Source organism: Hippopotamus amphibius, chromosome X, assembly GCF_030028045.1.
Source record: "Hippopotamus amphibius kiboko isolate mHipAmp2 chromosome X, mHipAmp2.hap2, whole genome shotgun sequence".
In the NCBI taxonomy this organism is placed as follows: domain Eukaryota; kingdom Metazoa; phylum Chordata; class Mammalia; order Artiodactyla; family Hippopotamidae; genus Hippopotamus; species Hippopotamus amphibius.
In genome coordinates this window covers 76,765,540-76,775,611 of record NC_080203.1, presented here as the reverse complement: position 1 = coordinate 76,775,611, position 10,072 = coordinate 76,765,540, and the positions used below count along the sequence as shown (strand labels likewise).

Genomic DNA, 10,072 nt, shown 5'->3' with positions numbered 1-10,072 from the left:
AAGATTGTTAGACACAAGGCAAAACTTTGCTGTAGATAGGAGCTGATCATGGCATGTAGGAAGTCCTCAATAATAGTTGCCAAAATGAGTGAATGACTAAAGGAAGCAATGGTGTTCACCTTCCTGAAGGCAGAGGGCTGGGTTACATGACCATTTTAGATCAATTCAGAGTCTTTGTTGTTATGATCCTCTGATTGCTCCATGTCAGGTATTACCAAATTGGGCCTCCTCTTCTGAGGTGTGTGTATGTACCTCCAAATTAGGAGGCTTTCTAATTGGGGAGGATTTAGACATTGCTTGTCCTCTAAGTACTCAAGGTGGCATAGCAAACCCGGCTCCAATCCCATTTGGGACCCATCAGTGAGAGATCAGAGTTGGTCTTCACACCTTCAGAAGGTCTGAGCGACCTCCAAGGCAGGCAGGGTTTCAGTCTAATTGACAGTCAGTGCTGTGCCCAGGTAGCTTGAGTGTTCTTGGCCCCCTTGTTGACTGCCAGCCCTGAGCCCAGCCAAAAAAGCCCAGGTTCTTGTTTAAAGGGCTGAGGGTATACTTGGGTTTGATTTCGCATTGCAGAAATCATTAATGCCTAGAGCAGGTCCAGCCTGCATCCCTAGATTTATCTAGTTTCTATATTAGTCCTTTGAGGAGCTGGCCACAGCTATCTTGGGATCTGAACTTGTGGTGTATGTGAAGGGCCAGAGGTTGGTCACTGTGGAAAATCTCCATAGGAAGTGAGGATGGTTATCAGGACTCAGGCCCTGTGCTGGTTTATATACTATGAGGGATAAAACTTACCCTCTTTGGGGTGCATACTGTCAGGAAGACAAAACTGAACTATGATTGAAATGCATAATCTCTGTGACTTCAACTGTATGAGAAAGGGTAAAAGGAGCTGGAGAAATTGCAAGAAAGGCTATGATGAGATCTGGATGGGTGGGTGGAATAGTGTGCATTCCAAATTGGGAGAAAGTCCTCAGCCAGAGCATAGAGATAAGGTCTAAATATGCTTGAGGAGCATTGAGGGAACTGACTGGACTGAAGTAGAGGGTTCAAGTTAAATGGTGGGAATTCAGATTGGAAAAGCAGGTTGTGGAGGTCTTCATAACAGCAGAGGAGTTTGGGTGTTACCGGATGAGTGATGAGGTGCCCTGACTTTTTCATTTGCTAATGGTTTTACAGAAAGGAAACAAAACCTCCTCAGCAACTCCTGTGTTCCTTCTCTCCTGCAAGGAGAAGGATTTTCAGAGTCAAAGGGACAAAGTGAGCCCCAGAGAGAGGCTCCTCAAGGCAGTCTAGTCCTAGAGAGCCTTGAGCTGCTCTGAGCAACTCCATCTCATAGTCTGGGTCAATAACAGCCCAGGGCATTATGATAACCTACAGCTCAAGTTGCAAGACAACTGGTGATGGCTTTGAAAACCCCATAGAGGGTGAAGGGGTTGCACACTGCCCCGTACCTGAGATCAATGAGTTAAATATTGATTGAGGGCAAGATTCTAGAACAAACGATTAAAAGGAGGGCTGGTGAGCACTTAGAAAAGGAAGAGAAGATCACTCAGCCCCTGCATGGATTCAGGAAAAACAAATCATTCCCCACTCAAGCTCGTTTCCTTTGATAGGGTGACTCCATGGGTGGATGAGGAGAATGCTACCCTACAATGTATCTGGAGTTCAATAAAACATTCTTTCACCATACTCTTGGGACAATATAAAGAAATGTGGGGATTCTAGGCAATTCTTAAGCAGCTGAATGACCACACACAAAAGCGTTCTTTCTGTTTTAATGTCACTAGATCAAATTTGAAAATTGCACATAGCTGGGAGAGAGAGCCAAAATGTGAGATGACATAATAAGAATTCATAGGGATGTCAAGAGGCTGGTATGATGGACTCGCTATAGCAAAATCAAAGTGTACAGGGACAAACATGAGGTCACCTATTTGAATTCCAAAATGTAACAGTACAACAGTAGGAAGTGAGAAATGTGGCTCAGAAGGTTTTAGAATAAATGAAAGTTCATCATGATCCATGTGTCAAAAGCATGGTTTGGTTGTGACACAAAGTACTGTGACCTTGGGCTTATTAATAAGAGTATAACATCCAGAGTAAAGGGGGTGATCATCTTGTGCTACTCTGCACCGGTCAGACCACACCTGAGGCCCTCTATTCAATGCAGGCATCACACTTCAAGGGACAAGTCAACAAAAGTACAGCCAGAGAGAGAGTGGTGAGAATAGTGAGGGGACTAGCAAATCCCCAGAGAAACTTGTCTATTGTCAGCGAATCATTACTGGGCTCATGGTGAAGAGGAAGCTGTAGATTTATTCTGTGTATGACTCCAAGGGCTCTGCGATCTAACGGAAGTTACAAGAAAGCAGATTTTGATTCAACAGAAGGAAGAGGCTTTTTTTCTTTTTTTTATAATGAAAACATGATAATAAAAGTTTCGGCTCATGATTCCAGCCTCTTGAAGTCCTTTTAAAATTTATTACTGACAGTTTCAAAAACAGAGAAGAAAAAAATTCTTAATCCCAACATCCTGATATAAGCATTTCACTGTGTTTAGGGAGAACTTTCTAATGATTAGTAATACTCTCTAAAATTAGAATGGACTACCCCAAATGGTAGGCAGCTCGCCATCACCAGAGATGTTCAAGCAGTGACTGGACAATCACTCCATGTGGGTGATTCAAAGGTAAAGAAAGCATCTGATAAAGGCTGTGCCCGATGACCTCTAGCTTTACTAGGATTCTATGATACGTGAGCTGGAACGTCTCATGATAAAGTATTCAGAAAAATATTTCTGGAGCCTCTGTGCAGGGCAGGCTGGAAGCAGAGATAATAACTGGTTGAGAGGTACCTACTTTGAGGGCCACAAATATTTCCACCTCTGGCCCCCACCCCTACCCCTGACTTGAATCCCCAAATTACAGTGTCAGAAGCCGACTTAATGGTTGCCTAATTCCTTGCCCTTATGATCTGATGCTTGATTCCCTCTGCAACTTCTTTGCCAAATAGTTATCTTGTCTCTGTTTAAATACCTCCAGTGATGGGGATATCTTGTCCTTTCAAAGCCAACCATTGCATAATATTTGGTCATCTTGAACCATCATAAAGTTCTTCCTTAGGCTGAGTCAAAATATGTTTTCCCAGAGCACATGCCCTTTGTCCCTCTTATAGAGCAAAACGAGATGTCTCCTTCTACATGATGAAGCTTCCAATATTTGAAAACTTGATCCTAAACCACCACCATCCCCTTTTTGATCCCTTCTCCAGGTTCATATACGATGATCCTAAAGTCCCCTCACACTCCTGGTCTCTGTCTTTTGTGCGTGCTCCAGGTTGCTAATGCCCCTGTTCTTGTGTGGTGTCCAAGGCCAAAGACAGTCCTCCACTGTGGTCTAATGAGCAGAGAAGAAAGCACAACTGTAATCTCCCGCATCCTAGCCCCGAATTCATTAGCATTTCAGGCAGCTAGTGTCAAAAGGAATGAGCTTACAGGCACCTTAAACACCTGAAACCTTTTCACACACAGTCACATCTCTCCCACCTTGCACTTAAGCATTTGGTTTTGCCAAACTTGACTATGAAACTTTACATTTCATTTTCCTGGTTCATTATGGCCTCTTGGGATCTTCCTGAAACCAGCATCATTTACAAATTTGATCAGCGTGCCCTCAATGTCCTGATCCAAGTCATTAATTAAATTATTGGACAGGCCAGGGACCTCCCTTCAGGCCTCCACAGATCCATTAGTCACCTGCTGTGAATACACCTTTACTGTCCCCACATTTTTTCTTCTTATCCACAAGGACATCTCACACCAGGACATTCTTAAACAAAGTAAGACTGCATTCTGAAATCCTCTTTGGAAATAAGGGAGGGGGGAGAAAAAGGAGCAGAGATGAAAGGATTTTGACCTTAGGTCTTCCCCTCCCTTTTCCCCAGTCCCATGATGAGTTCCATGACCTCAGTCTCCAGGAAGGAATTTCCAGCCACCAGCTCAGGTAGAGAAAGTTGAAAGAACTGAATTTAGGGTCAGAAAACCTGCATTCAGACCCATCTCTGCCTCTTCCTAGCTGTGTGACCATGGGCAAGTTCTTTAACTTCTCGTAAAATAGGGATGATAACACCTACCTCACTGGGTTGTTGTGAGGATTAAATGGGAAAATGGATGTGAACGTGCTTTGTAAACTGTAAGCACCATACAAATGTAAGATATTATTATCATTATTTATTGAGTGCCTACTGTGTTCATCAGTGTAGGGTATAAAAAAGATACATAAGATATGGTCCTTTCCCTTGGGGAGCTCACAATTTTGTAGGGGTGACATGTTCACAAACAACTATAACATAAAGTAGCAGAACAGGGCAAATGGCATAAGTCCTTATGGTAATTTAGAAAAGTGGAGCTTCCTTCAGACTGGGGGAAATGAAGGAAGGCTTCATGGAGTTCTGTCTGCACCTCAACAAGTGGCTTGGATATGACAGATAGAAACGGCTGAGAGAGGACAGCATTCCTGGGAATGGTGATTTATGGGGCGTCTTTGAGGGGCTGGAAACAGCCCTGTTGGATTCTAAGAGGCCACGAGGCTGGTTGGCCATATCACAACTTGTTTAGACATGGTCATTCCCAGCATGCCCATGACAGAGCACTCAGCCCTTCAGAAGGAGGCCCGGGATTTGAGCTGAACCTCCAGGGTCTGATGTCTGCTACAACTCAGCTGACTACCTTGGAGAAAAACAACTCATTTGGAGGGTGGAGGCATCTGAAATGATTCCAGGAAAGTCACCATTTTCCTTATCTGCAGCTGAGAAATAGGTCTCCAGGAAGGGTGGGGGCTGAGGGTGCATTTAAATCCTTGGAATCTTCAGCTGCAAGATTAAAGATTCAAGTGTTTTTATTGAATGAGAGCTATCCACCATATCTGAAAGGCTTCTTATTTTTCAATTCCACGTGGGGAGCGGGGAGGGAGAGGAAAATAGTTCAAGGACTGTCAAGGTCCATTTCCTGCTGGTTTCTTTGGAGTTATGGTTATCATTTGGTGCCACCTGGTGTCTGAGATGGAATATAGCAGCCTCCTTCCTAAGTTGAGAGCACTGGACTGCCACCCAGCATCTAGGATGAGGCTAGCTTCCTTCCAGTTGGGTAGAGTCACTCTGGGGTCCGGGTAACAGAAAAGAAGAAGGAGAAAGAAAAAATGCTACTCCAGGCAGGCCTCTGTCGTTAAAGCTTTCATTTCCCCCAGAGTACCCCTAGAGATGTGTTTACCCAAATACTAAAGGATTATTTTGCTGTGTCCCCCTCCCTCCACTCACCCCGCCACCCCCCCACACACGCTTTTTTACAATGGCTTGAATATCTGTAACAGATGCTACAAGATCTCTCTTTCAAATCTGACCAAAGACATTGTTGTGAGCCTCTAGGGTGGCCAAGGGAGGAACAGGAAAAAGGCCCGGTTCCCCTGTGAGCTCACGTCTAAGTGTTTCCTCCTGTGTGTGTTACACTGTTCTACAATGACTGAGCCCAAACTCTCCCGTAAGAAATCTGTTCCCTGCGGCTATACTTAGGCTTCCTACAGCCTTTCTAAAAGGTTAGGGGAGAGAGAATGGGGGGCCTCAGAGAGTAGAACAGATGGTGGCCCCTTTTGCCCTCAAACTCCATTCCCGAATAGATTCATAACGATCAATAAAACTAAAACCGAATTGGTCTGATGATGCCTCACAATGGGGTAATAGTAGAGGGTAGACGGCCAGAGCTGAGTAAGGAAAAGACTGAGCTAGTGAAGAGGTGAATCCCTCTGTCACTGCCTTGAAGCCTGCTTTTCTGTTGTGCCCCATCTTCTCACGCACAGCCTTTGCAGGTTCTTCTGAGTGCTGCAAATCCTCGGTAGCTCTGTTTGGATTATGGATTGTGGGTGGGAGCCTAAAAATGGCTGAAGTGCAAATGGGAGGAATCAGCTAGATTAGAATGCTTCCATTCTCAGATCACTACTTTTATACGTCCCAGCTCTTCCCTGGTCCCTACAGTACAGGGAGGCCTGGGTGGAGGCCCCCTAACTGGACTGGCCAAGAAGTTAACAAATCCCTTTTTATCCTGTAGTTTAGCTACAACCGGGTTGCCATTTTTTAAAAATAACATCTGCTAGAAAACAGATAAAAATACTAACGAAAGAACATACAAACAAATGGGTTTAGGGCTTAGCTAAAATTTCTTATCCTATTCTGGATCAACTAAAGTCTAACTGCAGGTGAACTTACCTGGTGCAATGGACAGGGCACCCAACCGAGTCCTTTTGTGTCAGGGCAACCTTGCAAAACAGGTGACAGGCAAGAAATTAGACCAAGCTGCCTAGACTTTAGCCTGACATAGATCTGGTGAAACTGGCAGTCCCCAGCAGAATCGGCCTCCCACGTTGCCTTCTGGCCTGGCATCCAGCTGCCTTCTGGTTCTGCAGTCTCCCTGACCCCTGGGATCCCCCACCCTTTCCTGCTCCCTGAGAGAGAAGAGCCCCGGTGAAACTCCACCCCTTCACATATCGTTTTTGATGGTTTTTAGGACCTATGTTCTGACAAACCTGTGTGCTTATGAGTCTAATAGGCAAACGAAATTTTGGATTCGAGACTGCTTCCGAAAATCTGAATCCTTAGATAGCTGTTCTTATCTTTCTCACCAGTATTTCGTTTAATCCCCTAAAGTGGCCATGTGACCTTGATGGCAAACGCCATCTTCCCAAGTAGCCTGCCCGCGCCGCATCAGACCCGGCTGACGGCTGCTCACGCTCGGTCCTTTCCGATTTCAAAGCCCTTAGACCGCCCACCGAGACCCCTCTTCCGGTCTGAGAAGCCAGGGGAACTCTCAGGTCATTTGTGGAGTAGATGTGATTGACACGGTCTGTGCCTAATGAATGCTCGCCTCCTTCCCAGCTCAGATTACTAGTTCCGCTCTCTTTCCAAGCGTCTTTTTGATGACTCATCCCTCAAATTCTCCGCTGACTCTCCTTATGCCCGTCCCGCCCGTTCTTTCTCTTTTGGCTCCTGGTTGTCCCCCACCCTTGGGGGGAATGGGTTTTGTTAATCCTATCGAGTGTAGTTTTTACAGTGTACTTGAAACATATAGAAGCAAAAAACACAATTTCCGCGCAGGAACGTGAAGGTTCGTTTCCTTATAAGGAGCTTAACCCGTCACAGTTCTTTGAGCTTTCTCTTTCTCGTGATGGGGGTGGTTTCTGCCTCTGTTTCCAGTTTAATTCCAAACCCCGGGCAGCTCTGAGTTCGTAGCAAAGCTTAAGCAGCCCTGCTTCAACGGCTGGCCTCGCAGAGGGAGGAGTCAGGGGAGGCTCGATTAGGGTTGGAAGTTTTCAAACATTTCTGTGGGTCTCTTGGGCATCTGCATCACGCACGTGGCACAACCGTGCTGGGGACTGCAGCCGTAAGGGGGAAACAGACCTGAAGTCGTTAATGGCGTGGAGAGGGAAGTGGGCGGGCGGGGCGGGGGGTGGGGTTGGGGGGGGGTGGGAGTTAGCAAAAAAAGTAGGGGGCTGAGACTGAACTTAGAAGTTGTCCTGGACCCAGTCCATTTAAATAGGTGAATGAATGGACTTTCACCTGGGCAAGTGTCCTCACAGCATGCTTTCCCGGATAGGTCAGGTGAAGCCAGTAGAAAATCTGTAGTAGGAAGTTGGTAAGGGACTGGCTAAATTTGTCCCCTTTGGGCACTTGTAGGCTCAGTTGCTCTTTCATGCTCACAGGCTCATCACCACTTCAACTCTCTGTCTTTTATGCCACAGCTAAAGCCTGTGATCGAAAGCTTCAGTTCGCCTAGGTTTAACACTGCCTGTGTAGGGCTTTGCGCATAGTGGGTGCACAACAAATTCCCTGGAGTCTGAGTATCATACCAAAGGCTAGCGACTCAGGGACTACCCAGTCTGCAAAGTGCTCTCAGACTCAGGCACCTATTCAGAGGGAGCTTATGCACTTTGGTATTGTGCCTCGGGGAACAGAGAGTAGTTTGTCGCTTGGGGAAAAGAAGGTGGTGAGAAATATGTAAGGCACCTTCCTCTTCTGTTCCCTCCTTGTCAGCCTTGCTGCTCTCCCTTTGGAGGCCCCTTGGCTAAGTCCCATCCACAGCTCATTTGCATTGTCCAGGCTTGCCCCTCTGGCCTCTGAGAGGAATGTAATCAATGAACAAGAAAGAGGCAGCATGCTTTCTGCCCCTGCTGGGGTGAGAGCAAGTGGGGACACAAATCCTATTCCCTCCTCAGCTTCTGCTTCCACCTCCTCTCCTTCATCAAAAAACAATTTGGAAGCATTTCTCTATCCAAAGCTCTGTCTGTAATTAGTTTACACACAGCCCTTGCCCTGACCATCAAAGGCAACAAGGACTGAGTGACACCGAAAATGCAGAAAGCACTAACACATGGAGATGGGGGGAGAAGTGGGCTAATGTGGTAAAATGTGTAGTTCAGAGACACATCTGGGGATCAGTGCAGTTTATGGCTAAGGAATAAGGATAAATGCATGCAATTGGGATGAACAGTGGGGGTGGACAGTTGTGAGAGTTTTAGATCTAGGTAGATTGGGACAAGCAAAGCTATTGTCTCTTAATTGTAAGGGATTCCTAGAAGAGGTGGGATTTCAGGAATAGCTGAGTGACAGAACCAAATGGCCATAAGGTATTTATGTCCTGAGGTGGGAGTAAAATTAGCAGATGGAGTAGACTTTGATCAGGAAAGCTTGAATAACCACTGATTGTTATTCCTTTCCCTCCTCCCTTCTCAACACACATTTGTTGAGTGCCAACTCTGTCCTAGATACTGGGAAATAAAAATAAGAGTGATAGGACTTCCCTGGTGGTGCAGTGGTTAAGAATCTGCCTGCCAATGCAGGGGACATGAGTTCAATCCCTGGTCCAGGAAGATGTCACATGCTGAGGAGCAACTAAGCCTGTGCACCACAACTACTGAGCCTGCACTCTAGAGTCCATGAGCCACAACTACTGAGCCCGTGCACCGCAACTACTGAAGTCCATGCACCTAGAGCCCATGCTCCAAAACAGAAGCCACCACAATGAGAAGCCCACGTACTGCAACGAAGAGTAGCCCCCACTCTCTGCAATTAGAGAAAGCCGGCGTGCAGCAACAAAGACTCAATGCAGCCAAAAATTTAAAAAAAACTTTTTAATTAAAAAAACACTGATAGCAAATAGTTATTGTGTATGTACTATGTGCCAGGTACTGTTAAGCACATTATCTTATTACCTCTCGCACTGGCCTTATGATATAGGTGTCATTATTGTGCCCATGTTGCAGATGACAAAACTATGGTTCAAAGAGATGAAGTGACTTGCCCCAAGATCACACAGCTGGCTGTAAGTGGAAGTGGTGAGATTTGAATCTGGGCAGTTAGGGTCTAGAGCCCATGAATTTAATCAGTGTCTTCTACCTAATCTTCTAGTTGGACCATGATAGAAATGGAACTCCTTTGATCGAAGGGGAAGCAAAACAGGGAGGGCCAGGGCTTTGAAAGTAGACCAGGTAAAGCAGAAGATCCCAGAAGCAGCAGCAGAGTCCCCAGCCAGCTATTTAGACAGGCAGGTAGAACAAGCATCAGGGTGACCAAGACACAGCAGACACTAGGAGGAAGCCCAGACAGGCAGGTGGTTGGCAGCCAGAGTTGCTGGCAGCCAGTGACAGAGGCTCTGCCATGGGTCCTGGGCTTCCAGAACAGAATGCCAGATGTCAAAAGTTCTGGCAAGAGCTAGATGAAGCACTATTCTAACAAAGACTAAGGTGCCAGACAGGGCACCAAGGTAGAACTATGGAGCTGTGAGCATCTGAATGGGGCTTAAAGTATGGGCTTTTATACAACAAACCAGGAAACAGCCCAGTTTTTAGAGCTAGGAATCAACTCCATTCATTCATCCTCCTCTCTATTCTTTCAACAACATTTTTTGAGCTCTCACTATGTTGTAAGTGCTATGCTAGGCTCTGGGGTAAGACATAGTCTAGTCGGGGGAGCCAGACCTATGAAATAGATAGCTACAAAACAGTGATAAGACTTCCCTGGTGGCGCA

At 46.0% G+C, this 10,072-nt stretch overlaps 1 long non-coding RNA gene across 2 annotated transcripts; it reads right to left on the bottom strand.

The window, feature by feature from the left end:
- Positions 1-1,769: 1,769 nt before the first annotated feature.
- Positions 1,770-6,784, bottom strand: LOC130842164 (uncharacterized). Of its 2 annotated transcripts, none has more exons than XR_009050374.1 (3): positions 6,672-6,784; positions 6,259-6,308; positions 1,770-3,398 (listed from the first exon to the last, which is right to left on the bottom strand). It is a non-coding gene; the product is annotated as an uncharacterized LOC130842164 (long non-coding RNA). The 2 variants fall into 2 exon arrangements; XR_009050373.1 differs by having other exon boundaries at positions 6,576-6,768.
- Between the last annotated feature and the right edge of the window lie 3,288 nt (positions 6,785-10,072).